This window comes from Bos indicus, chromosome 7, assembly GCF_029378745.1.
Source record: "Bos indicus isolate NIAB-ARS_2022 breed Sahiwal x Tharparkar chromosome 7, NIAB-ARS_B.indTharparkar_mat_pri_1.0, whole genome shotgun sequence".
In the NCBI taxonomy this organism is placed as follows: domain Eukaryota; kingdom Metazoa; phylum Chordata; class Mammalia; order Artiodactyla; family Bovidae; genus Bos; species Bos indicus.
Window position 1 is genome coordinate 16,663,089 of NC_091766.1, and position 12,899 is coordinate 16,675,987.

A 12,899-nucleotide genomic window follows, 5' to 3' on the forward strand; every position below is an offset into this window, starting at 1 on the left:
AGCAACTTGCCACTGTCAAAATAACCTGGGGTTCACTCATCTCACCCCAGGTCTGCTACAGGGAGCGATTTATTGTTCAAAGGTGAGCCACTTGCCTAGATGTCGTGGGGTTGGCCGGTGGTTCTGGAACCCTCTTCCCTTCAAACTGGCTACAGCTGGACTGCAAGTCTCTTAGATGCTGCCCAGGTGCTCACAGACTACCTCTGCGCGATGCAGGATTGCTCAGCATTCATGGCTTGCCCTGGCTCCCTGCCCCTGTGAGCCAGGGGCCACCTTGTGTTCCTCCCTACAAGAGGGAGCCTGGGGTTTTTCTGCCACCAACACTGTCCTACCTCCCCGCCTTTATCTTCCCAGCTCTGCCGCCTATCTCTGCACCCCACTGAACCACAGACTCACCCACCTGCCCTATAGGCCTCCCAGCTCGCAGGGGGGTTCCTTGGCTTCCCAACTCCGCAGTCGGTCCCATGAACCAAAAATTGGACCAGCTCGACCTGAGAGCTGGGACAGGTCACCAGACCTTGGAGGCACTGGGGGTGGCCTCCGAGGTCTGAGGTGGTGAGTCGGGGGGCCTTCTGCACAACACCCAGCGGTGCACTCAGGCGGGTCCAGGAGCGCATGGTGTGTCGGCAGATACACGGATGGATCAGAGCCGGGCCACCAAGGAGGACCCCGGAGGGTGCTGGAGAGGACTTGCAGAGAACGGAAGAGAAAGGGGGGCCGGACTGAGCGCGCAGCAGATGGGGGTAGGTTCAAAGGAAAGAGCTACAGCACAGCGAAGAAACCTGTGGTGGGTTCAGGCTAAACAGCGCCGCAGGGCGGGGCGGGGCGGGTTGGGACTGGAGGCCGGGCCCCTTATGCGGGGCGGGGGTCTAGGAAGCGGCCTTGTCGCACAGAGGGGCCCGAGCGCTTCTAGGACCCCGAGCCTCGAAGGACTCAGCCCGGCCCCGCCCCGGCCCCGCCCCCGATCCCGCCCAGCGCTGCCCCCAAAGCCTGCTTCCCGGCCCCCCGCAGAGGCGGTGCCTGGAGCAGAGTCCGGGTGCCTGGTGCCGGCTGCGCGCGTCTCCTCCTCCGTATCTGCGCCAGGCTAGCTGTCCGCCACCCACCCTACCGCCGGCCCCTGGTGCTCCGGGCCGCCTGCGCCCCCCAGGTAAGTGAGACCCCAGCGCTCCGAACGCGGCCCGGAAAGCCACCCTAGCAGCGAGCTCCGGCCCCGCCTCCACGGCTATGGCGTCCACGGGGGTCCCCAGACACAGCCGCTGTCCCCCATCACCTCGTCCGGGACGGCCTCCCGGGGCTTACCGTCTGGTCCTAGGCCCCGGCCGCCTCCCTGAGAGAGCCCCGCTCCTCCGAGGGCCGGGACGCAGCGAGCGCAGGAGGACGAGGCGGCTGCGTAACGGGCGGGCGGGAGTGGGGACGACCCTAGCGTGGCGGGGGCGGGGGTCGTGGGGAGTCCGGAATGTGTGAACGAGAGGAGCGCAATGCGGGGGTCTGTCGGTCGGTCACCAGAGAATCTATACCTGCTGGGGATGCAGCCGGGGCCCTAACCTCAGAGCCCGTAGCCCGGCCGCGTAGACTGCTAGGAACCGCGTAAACAGACACGGATTATGCCAGTCCATGCACAGTGCGGGTCACGGAGGAATTCTCGGAAAAGGTGTCAGCCGGGCCTGAGAGAACCAGACAGCGAGGGGTTTTTAGGCCCAGAAAACAGCAGAAGATTATGAGGCAGGGCCCAAATTGGCGTGTCTGCAGAGCGGAAAAGAGGCGAGCGTGGCTCAAGTTCAGTGAGCCGGGTATCTGAGGTGCGAAGATTTTGGCCTCGGGCCACGAAGATAACGAGCAGTGTGTGGATTCCGTTCTCAGGTCTGTGGGGACCACGGAGGCTTAGGACAAAGTAAGTGACCGGGTCCAGCTGTGTCTTAAAAAGATCCCAGCAGCTACTCTGCCCCCAAAAAAGAGATGGGAGGAGGAGACTGTTGGTTTGGACCCGACAGGAAGGGGGAGATGGAAAGTGGGCGGTTTGGGGTTCTTCTTTGGCAGAGGGACTTCGCCTGCATTCCCTGCCTGCTCAGAAGAGGGGCAGAAGAAAGGGGCATGGAAGAGATTTCTGGTGTGGGCAGCTGGGAGTGTGGAAGGATGGGGAAACCGAGGGAGAAGCAGGTCAGCGGGTGTGAGGCTGTTATGACTCAGACTGATTTGAAAAACCTGAGATGCCACCCGAGGGGGGATGTCCTGAAGACACCACTGGGAACCCGGGCCAGGTCCAAGGCGACTGAGTGCAAGGGGGCAGCCTGGATCTGTCGTGTGGGGCCACTTGAAATAGAAATTCTGGAGTGCAGAGGTGTCTTTGAAGCCCCCAGAGTTCCCAGCCTCAACTCAGCCCCCTTCCAGGAGCATGTGTATGTGCTCAGTTGTGTCTGACTCTGCCACCCCATGGACCATAGCTCACCAGGCTCCTCTGTTCATGGAATTTTCCAGGCAATAATACTGGAGTGGGTTGCCATTCCCTTCTCCATGGAATCTTCCCGACCCAGGAATTGAACCCATGTGTCCTGCATTGGCAGGTGGATTCTTTACCACTGAGCCACATGGGAAGCCCCTTCCAGGAGCAGCTGCTATGAATAAACTTGGCAGTGATGGGAGTTCCTGGAACCTCACTCAGCATACCTGGGTCCCTGAGGCCCCAGCCAGGCTGCAGGGAGGAGGCAGTCGGAACCTTCCTAGCCTGGCCTTCTCGCTCACCTATTTCCAGCTGGGAGGGAGCCTTGGTCATTGCATTGGCCTTGGGGCCCTAGAGAAAGTTTTCCGGGCTTCAGTTTGCCCATCTATAAAATGGGTCCATAGTACCCGTATCTGGGAATGATGTTCCAATCAAAGGCAGCCTCAGCTAAGAAATAAAAAGGGGTTTGGCTAATCCCAGGGGCAGCCTTATGCCTCGGCTGCAGCCCTGGTGGGAGTTCAGGGCCCAGTGAGCCTCCATTTCTTGCTCTGAGAAATGGGAAGAACTCATAAGTGCGTCCACCTCTAGAACCCACAGGCGTCAACAGATCAAGTGAGTCAGGCATGCAAAGTGTTTGATTGGCCCAGCGCGAAGTGCTCACTGGGCACAGGAACTGCTGTCATGATTGTAGTTGGCCGTGGGGAGCAGGCCAGTCCTCCCACCGCCCCTGGGACTCCCACAGGAAGGCAGGCACTGGGGGGCACACTCCTGCCTTATCTGGGCACTGCAGGCTGTCCCCTCTCTGGCTGCTGGAAGCTGCCTCCGAGCTCATCCTGCCAGTTTGAATGCAGTGCTCCCAGGCTAGTGACTTCGCCTCAGGTTCAATTTCTTCACCTGTAAAATTGAGAATAATAGCAGTCATCACCTCAGAGGTGAGCGCAATGCCCGTCTGGTAATAATAACCACCTGGTAAAGCAGAGTGGATGCCTTGGGGGGTGGGGGAGGCAGAAGGAGGAGCCCAGAGAAGTGACCTGACTCAGCCTCGGGAGGGGTCAGGAGTCAGGCTTCTTGTTGGAGGTGACCATTGGCCTGGTTACTAAAGATGGTTAAGAGTTCATGGGCAGGACTTCCTTGCAGGTCCAGTTGTTAAGAGTCTGCCTGCCAATGCAGGGGATGTGGGCTCGATCTCTCTTCAGGGAGGAGTCCATGTGCTGTGGGGCAACTAGGCCCATGCACCACAGCAGAGGAGCCCATACTCTAGAGCTGTGACTACTGAAGCCTGCATGCCATAAAGTCCGCAGCAAGAGGAGCCACTGCAATGAGAAGCCCACATGCCACAACTAGAGAAAGCCTGTGCACAGCAACAGAGACCCAGCACAGCCAAAAATAAGTAAATAAATAAAAACTTTTAGTTAAAACAGTAGAGTTCACGGGCAGAGAGACCAGTGAACAGAGATGTGGAGGAGAGTCACCTTGGGTAAATGGGAGAAGCTGGGGGCATGGAACCAGAAAATCAGCATGAGAGAGACTGCACTGGTCCGGACCATGATGAGGCTGGACCAGGTGGAGGTGTGGTTGAGTGAGAAGTGAGTAGATCCTGGATAGACTTGAAGTTGGACTTCCCCAGTGGCTCAGCAGTAAAGAATCCGCCTGCAAAGCAAGAGACACAGGAGATGCGGGTTTGATCCCTAGGTCGGGAAGATCCCCTAGAGAAGGGAATGGCAACCCACTCCAGTATTCTTGCTTGGGGAATCCCCATGGACAGAGGAGCCTGGCAGGCTACGGCCCATAGTGTCGAAAAGAGTTGGATGTGACTGAAGCAATGCATGCACACCTTTGTCAGTATGATTCTGTCACACCAGGTCTCCACCCTGAAACAGCAGGAGTGCAGCCCTCTCCCCACATCCTCCTAGGCTTCCCAAATCATATGTGGCTTCAGGGCCCCGTGAGTATGTCTGGGGAGGGGGTCAAGCCCCTGCCAGCCAGCCCCTGGGGATCCCCTTCTACCTTGTGCTGGTCCCCAGTTCCCACCCGCCCCGTCTGTCATTGATTCATTCAGTACGTGCTGATGAAGTGTGCATGCTGGGAAGCAGTGGGGCCTAACAGGGAACAAAATGAAGCTTCTTTGCCACCCCCTCCCCAAGCACCAGCTCATGGGTGGAGCAGATGTTCTGGGAAGGGGGCAAGAGAAACCTGAAGGATGAGAAGGAGCCGGCCAGGCGGACATCTGGAGGAAGGGCATTTCAGGCAGAGGGACCAGCATGTGCAAAGATCTTGAGGCAGGACCCAGCCCGGCATGTTAGAGGTTTAGCAAAGAGGCCCGTGTGGCTGGAACAGCATGAGCTAGGGGGAGAGTGTCAGATGAAAAGACTGAGGGTCCTTAGGGCCCCTCAACCCAACAGCTGCAGACCCTGGGTGGGTCCCTGCTCAAGGGGGAGTGAGGTTGCTGGGCCCACTGCTGTGCAATCTGCTTTGGTGTGGTGTTCCCTGTGTGGAGTGGACAGTGTGCCCCAAAGGCAGAGGAGGCTGGCAGGAGGAAGGAAGAGAAGGCCAGCCCTTTCCTGGTGGGCAATGCTGATGCTGGGAAGGATTGAAGGCAAGGGGAGAAGGGGGTGACAGAGGATGAGATGGTTGGATGGCATCACCAACTCGATGGACATGAGTTTGAGCAAACTCTGGGAGATAGTGAGGCACAGGAAAGCCTGGCGTGCTGCAGTCCATGGGGTCGCAGAGTCAGATACAGCTGAGCGACTGAACAACAACAAAGCTTCTCCCCTTCCTTCTGCACATGCTGGGGCCTCTGATGACCTGGGAGGCTTCCTGGAAAGGCTGGAGGGAGTGGAAGGAAGGAACAAGGGGGAGGGCGCTAATGGATGCAGAGAAGGGGGCCAGGGAGGAAGAGAAGGACGCAGAGCCCAGAGCTGGGTGTTGGGGCAGCATGTTCACAGGGAGGTGACAGGAGATGGCAGGCAGGGGCCTGCTGAGCCTTGAGGACGAGCAGCAAAAACCCACGCAGGTGGTCCCCCCACCAGCCCACAGTCACTCCCTTTCCAGGTGTAGGAGAAAGGGTTTGGCGTCCCGCCCCAAACCCCCTGTGAACCTGGTCAGCTGCGCCTGTTCACCTTTCCCACCCTCACCATTCACCCGGGTGTGCACCAACCCCTCCAGTTTCAGACGCTCAGCGGTTGTGGTGCGTGGGCTTAGTTGCCCTCTGCCAGTGGGCCCTTAGTTCCCTGACCAGGGATCGAACCCTGAGGTCACAAAGAGTTGGACACGACTAAGCAGGTATGCATGCATGAACACAGGCCTGCAGACCTGTCAGGGGGCCAGAGGAGCCAAGGGTTGAGACAGAGGCAAACCGCGAGCTTTGGAGAAAAAAAGCCAGCCTGGACAGATCTGCTGTTGCATTGCAAGGCAAATTTTTAACCACTGGTCCACCAGGGAAGTCCCTGAAGACAGGCTTAGGTTTCAATGAATCCCAACTCTCCACTTCCTACCCGTCCCCTCCCCTGTGCCTCAGTTTCTCCAGCTGCAAAATGGAGATGACAGAAACACCAGGCACCAGACACCAGACACCAGCCACAGCTTCCTGGGGGCCTGACCAGGGAGTGGAAGGAGTTGGGGGCAAATTAGACCCTGGGGCAGGACACTTAGGACTTTCCTGTGTATTCCTAGAATTTTTCAGAAACGTGTGAAGAATGAGGAGGGGGGGCTACTTTACTTCTGGTAGCCCAAGTCTCTCTTAAAGGTAATGTGTGTGTGTGTGTGTGTGTGTGTGTATCTATCTATATATATACATATTTTTTTCCTCTCTTTGTAGGTTTCAAATCTCATTGTAGGATAAAAAAAATTTTTGGAACCCATTCTTCAGGACAAATGCCACAACCCTTTAGGATGTATGTGATCAGTATGTTACCTTCCAAATGGCTAATTTCTGGCATCCAAGTCCAGTTTCCCCTCTTCTGCTGAGTGTCAAGTTTTCTCTTGTCCTAGAGGCTTCTCTGGGCTGCAGTTTTTGTTTTTAGAGTTTTGTTTTATTTTGAGGTGGACCATTTTAAAAAATCTTCATTGAATTTATTACAATATTGTTTCTGTTTTATATTTTGGTTTTTTTTGGCCTTGAGGCATGTGGGATCTTAGTTTCCTGACCCAGGGTGAAACGCACAACCCCTGCATTGGAAGGCAAAGTCTTAACCACTGGACTATCAGGGAAGTCCCTGGGCTATAGATTTTAAGGCTATTCTTAAAGGAGGTATCAGGCTGTACTCTGGTACCTGCTTCCTCTGATGTAGTTCTCACTGGCAAAGTAGTAACTCTGAATGTTGAAACTGTCACCTTTTCTACACAACCAAATTCACATGACTCCACACACGTGTTGAGGTTTTATAGAATAAGATGCATTTATTTGATCTAAGAACCTGGCTTCCCAGGTGGCACTAGTGGGAAAAAAACCCACCTGCCAATGCAGGAGACATAAGTAACGCCGGCTCGATCCCTGGGTCAGGAAGATTCCCCTGAACGAGGGCAGGCAACTCACTCCAGTATTCTTGCCTGGAGAATCCCGTGGACAGGAGAGCTTGGTGGGCTACAGTCCATGGGGTCACATGAAGTCAGACACTACTGAAGCGACTTAGCACGCACACACACGAAGAGCCCTCAGAGCAAGCCTGAGTTGTGGGTTCTGGGTATGCCGAGGTTGACTCCGAGGTTAAGGATTTTCAGAAGCTTTTCCAGGGGTACAGCTATGGACTATAGTCTTTGTGCTTGAGTTGATAAAATCAGGAAGATGCTTGCAATGATGTCTACAAACCAAATAGCTGCAGACGCTTGCCTGTTTCAACCCGTTTCAACCAGTGACACTATTCAGTCAAGGCTCTGAGTGAAATTAACCGACTGAAATTTTAAAACTCGATGAAAAGGTCATGCCTTCGGACCTTGGGAAGTCCAAAAAGCACACAAGGCATCTGCATACCTTGCTCAAACATTACCGAGAAATAGGTCAAAAAATAGTGAGAAACCATCACTGTATGGACATTTGCAGCCACAGCTTTCTTCAGAGCAGTCCTTTTTTGTTATTTTATTCATTTCTGGCTGCGCTGAGTCTTCGTTGCTGCACAGGCTTTTCTCTAGTTGCAGCGAGCGGAGACTACCCTTCTTGCAGTGCACAGCCTTCTTATTGAGGTGGCTTCTCTTTGATGGGAAAGGTGGGCTCAAGGTCCCTCGGGCTTCAGTAGCTGTGTCTCAGGGGCTCTAAATCACAGACTCTGTAGTTGTGGTGCACGGGCTTCATTGTTCTGCGGCATGTGGTATCTTTCTGGACCAGGGATCGAACCTGTGTCTCCTGCATTGGCAGGCGAACTTTTTAGGAGGACATGGCAACCCACTCCAGTATACTTGCCTGGAAAATCCCATGGACAGAGGAGCCTGGTGGGCTACAGTCCATGGGGTTGCAAAGAGTCAGACACAACTGAGCAACTTAGCACAAACGCGCTGCATTACAGCCATGTTTCTGAGATTTGAACAGACCTCAGGAATCGTGGCCATGGACTCCAGGCTGAGAAGCATGAAGTCTCGTGGCTGAAGGAGGTTGGCGGGGTAGCGGGGGCCAGGCCAGAGCCAGATCATATAGACCTTGGTGATAACCCCAGGCACAAAGGGAAGATTGACTTCCCACCCCCAGCAGCCCAGTCTCCAGTGTGGGGGAAGGCTTTTAGAGTGAGACTCTGGGACTGCTGTGGGGAAAGAGGAAGTACTCTTGTTACAGAAACACCCCTGGGTCTTAAAGGGCCCATACACAGACTCCCCCTGGGGACTCTTCCCTTGGCTTTGGAACCTCCACCTACCCAGAGGGTGAGCCTTCTCACACAAGCCTAGCTTGGCTCCCCACCCTTACCTGGGAGGGCGGGTAGGTAGGCAGTGGGGTGATGACTACATCACTGGAGGCACTGCTAGCCTGGGGCCACCTGGCAAGAGTGGATCTGCCCAGGCTGGTTTTTTCCTCCAAACTCACAGTTTGCCTCTGTCTCAACCCTTGGTTCCCCTGGGACCCTGACAGCGCTGCATGCCTGTGTTCATGCATGCGTGCTCAGTTGTGTCCAACTCTTTGTGACCCTGTGGACTGTAGCCCTCCAGGCTCTTCTGTCCATGGGATTTTCCAGGCAAGAATACTGGAGTGGGTATCCATGTCCTCCTGCAGGGGATCTTCCTGACCCAGGGATCGAACCTGGGTTGCCTGCATTGGCAGATGGATTCTTTACCACTGAGCTACCTGGGAAGCCCTCCTTTAGGTTACTCACTTTAATGCTGTTACCAGAAAAGCAGCATTCCATTTCACTTCTCCTTGCTTCTGTTCCCTGTTGTTGAATACTTTAGAAACAACATCTACTAATTGAGAAGGGTTCAATTCAAATACACTGCCAGGGTCCTCTGTCCTTAGGATTCTCCAGACCAGAATACTGGAGTGGGTTGGCCATGTCCTTCTCCAGGGGATCTTCCCAACCCAGGGATTGAACCTGGGTCTCCCGCATTGCAGGCGGATTTCTTTACTGTCTGAACTACCAAACTACCAGGGAAGCCCATACACCATCTAATTTCTGTAATGTTTTAATCTCTGGGGCACTTCGCCTGATGCAGGTCATCTGAGGTCCCAAGGACAGCCCACGTGACAGGACTATTCACAGGAGAATCACCCCGCTTCTGGGAACATCAAGGCCCAAGGCTCCTGTTGCTGCTGCTGTGTCTTTAAGGCCCAGGTGACAACATTTGCCAACTTCCGCTTGAATGCTTAAACCAGGAGGGCTCAGACCTGGGCTGGCAGGCTCCCTAGAGTTCAGTACCTGCCAGGACCAAATGTCATCCTACTTACATTGTGTTTGTTTTATGCTCACTGTCTGCTTATGATGCTGACACTGGCTCTCTTTTTTCCTTTCCCATTAAAATTTATTACATGATATTGAATACAGTTCCCTGTGCTATCCAGTAGGTCCTTGTCGTTTATCTGTATATAGTAGCTTGAATCTGCTAATCTCAAACTCCTCATTGATTCCTCCCCTCACCCTTATCCCCTTTGGGAACTGTAAATTTGTTTTCTATGTCTGGGAGTCTGTTTCTGTTTTGTAAATAAGTTCATTTGTATCCTTGTTTTAGAGTCCACATGTAAGTGATATATGGTATTTGTCTTTGACTGACTTCATTTAATATGATATCTAAGGTCCCTCCATGTGACTGCAAATGGCATTATTTCATTCTCTTTATGGCTGAGTAATATTCCATTGTTAATATGCACCACATCATCTTTAAACATTCCTCTACTGATGGACTTCTAGGTTGCTTCCATGTCTTGTTTGCAAATGGTGCTGCTGTGAACACTGGGGTGTGTGTATCTTTTCAAATTAAAGTTTTCATATTTTCTGGGTACATGCCCAGAAGTGGGATTGCTGGATCATATGGGAGCTCTATTTTTAGTTTTTTCAGGAACCTCCCTACTATTCTCCATAGTGGCTGCACCAATTTGCATTCCTATCAACAGTGTACAAGGGTTCCATTTTCTCCACACCCTCTCCAGTGCTGGCTTTTCTCTTTCAGGGAAGGAAATGTGGATGGAGGGAGGCAGCCTGGGGAAAACCAGAGGCAGGGGACTTCCCTGGTGGTCCAGTGACTAAGATTCTGAACTCTCAATGAAGGGGGATCAGGGTTCGATCCCTGGTCAGGGAACTAGATCCCTCATGTGGAAACTAAGACCTGGTGCAACCAAATAAATAAATAAAAATAAATATTGATAACATTTTTAAAAAGAAAAGTAATACGAGAGGCAGAGAGATCAAGGTGGAGGTAACCACGAGAATTGAGATCAGAGACGGGTCCTTGGTAGTGGGAATTGAGCGGAGAAGAACTCGCTTGATTATTACGGGAGAGACAGATGCAATTGCAGGACCTGGAGAGTAGCTGAGTGTCTGGGGTGGTGGGGGGCGGGGGTGATGAGGAAGGGTCTGAGATGACTCTCAGATTCTTGTCCCCAAAGACTGGGTACATGGTGGGATGTTGGCCAAGAAGCACACTTACGGTGGAGGATGAGTTGAGTGAGATATATCTGGGCAAGGCATAGCCAGGCGCTGTTGGGTTAACCATTTTGACATTGGGAGAGAAACCTGGAAACTGCAGGAATCTGGAAAACCAAAGCACAGGCTCACTGATAGTGGGGGTGAGATTTCCCAGGGAGAAAAGCTGGTGTGAGAGGGTTCAGGACTGGCCTCATTTAGGGTCATAGGGGAAGAAAAACGGCTTGGATTAGATTAGCCAGGATGCCATGGTTCTTGGAAGGAGAGACAGACAAAAGGGGCAGATAGACCACTAGGAGGAATTGATGCTTTTGAATTGTGGTGCTGCAGAAGACTCTTGAGAGTCCCTTGGACAGCAAGGAGATCAAACCAGTTAATCCTAAAGGAAATCAGTCCAGAATATTCATTGGAAGGACTGAAGCTGAAGCTCCAATACTTTGGCCACCTGATGCAAAGAGCCAACTCATTGGAAAGGACCCTGATACTGGGAAGAATTGAGGGCAGCAGGAGAAAGGGACGACAGAGGATGAGATGGGTGGATAACATCACTGACTCAATGGACATGAATTTGAGCAAACTCCAGGAGATAGTGGAGGACAGATAAGCCTGGTGTACTGCAGTCCATGGGGTCTCAGAGGGCCGGACATGACTTAACAACAAGAACACACACCACTAGGAGGTCAGGAATCCACAGACAGAACTGACCACTGGGGTTGGCGTGGGCCAGGGGGTAGTCACTGAGGATCCAGGCAAAGCCCAGAGTAGATGGGGTGAAGTGTGGGCATAAAGGCAGCAGGTCCTGTTTTCCAAGAATGCAGGGGCTGATGTTCCGTGAGCCCATGTCCATCTAGAACACCGGGTGGTACGGGGCTGAGCTCACATGCAGCCTGGTCAGTTATCAGCTATGTGGCCCTGGGTAGATAAGTCAGTTCATCTGTGACAGGAGAACAGTAACTGCCTTTAGGATGGTATATTTTATGTTAGGTGAATTGTGCAATTAAAAAAAAAAAGATTAAGTCACCTTGAAATACACCTCTTGTAAAAATCAGTGACTCACAAAATAGGTGGACCAGCTCCCCCCATCCCCCAGCTTCCTGATAGAATACCTCTCCGGAGTGTGGACGATATCCTTTAGAGCACTGCAATTGCACATGTGTTGGATCTTTTGATGTTGTCCCAAGGTCACTGAGACTATATATTTTTTTAAGTTGTGGTAAAATGCATGCAAGCTAAACATTTTACCATTTTAACCATTTTTAATTGCATGACTAGGTAGCATTAAGTATATTCACAGTATTGTCCAGCCACCGCTGTCCATTTCTAGATACACATTTTTATTCAATCTTTAGTTTTTTCTTTTCTCTTCTTCTGTTCAGTATTTGTTATTATCAGTCTCCAAATTAGTTAGCTGTCTTTTTTACCATCTCCGATCTGCTATCAAGCCCACAGTGGGAGGGGAAAAAACACCAAAAAACTTTTTTTGGCTTTTTTTCTGGATACATAATGCTTTCTTTTTCTTCTTGTACAATGTATATTGTATTTTATCTATTTTTTAAGATATAGTTGATGTACAGTATTATATGTTTCAATATTATATGAATCACAGTATAGTGATTCACAATTTATAAAGGTTGTATTCCATTTGTTGTTATCATAAAATATTTACTATGTTCCCTGTGTTGTACAATATGTCCTTGTAGCTTATTTATTTTATATATAATAGCTTGTACCTCTTAATTTCCTACCCTTCTCTTGCCCCTCCCTCTTCTCTCTTCCTACCAGTAACCTGTAGTTTGTGGATCTGTTTCTTTTGTGGTATATTCACCCGCTTATTTTATGTTTTAGATTTCACATATAAGTGATATCATACAGTATTTGTCTTTCTCTGTCTGACTTATTTCACTAAGCATAATACCCTCCAAGTCCATCCCTGTTGTTGCAAATTGCAAAATTTCATTCTTTTTATGGCTGAGTCCACAGTCAATTTTTCTATTTCAAATATTGTATTTTTCAGTTTTAGAATCTCCATTTGGTGCATTTTTTTTTTTTTTATAATTTCTGCTTCCCTACTGAGGTTTTTGTTGTTGTTCATTCATTAGGAGGTACTTTTCCTTCACATCCTTGTACCTCTTAATTTCCTACCCTTCTCTTGCCCCTCCCTCTTCTCTCTTCCTACCAGTAACCTGTAGTTTGTGGATCTGTTTCTTTTGTGGTATATTCACCCGCTTATTTTATTTTTTAGATTTCACATATAAGTGATATCATACAGTATTTGTCTTTCTCTGTCTGACTTATTTCACTAAGCATAATACCCTCCAAGTCCATCCCTGTTGTTGCAAATTGCAAAATTTCATTCTTTTTATGGCTGAGTCCACAGTCAATTTTTCTATTTCAAATATTGTATT

At 51.1% G+C, this 12,899-nt stretch overlaps 1 protein-coding gene across 2 annotated transcripts in view; it reads left to right on the forward strand.

Annotated features, from left to right (window-relative positions):
- Positions 1-897: 897 nt before the first annotated feature.
- Positions 898-12,899, forward strand: part of CERS4 (ceramide synthase 4) — a 35,790-nt gene continuing 23,788 nt past the window's right edge. The window contains exons 1-2 of one of the 2 annotated variants that reach the window (XM_019964280.2): positions 898-1,147; positions 9,071-9,189. The gene's annotated coding sequence lies outside the window, so the exon portion shown is untranslated. The remainder of the gene's footprint in view (positions 1,148-9,070; positions 9,190-12,899) is intronic. The other variant, XM_019964279.2, reaches the window with a different exon arrangement.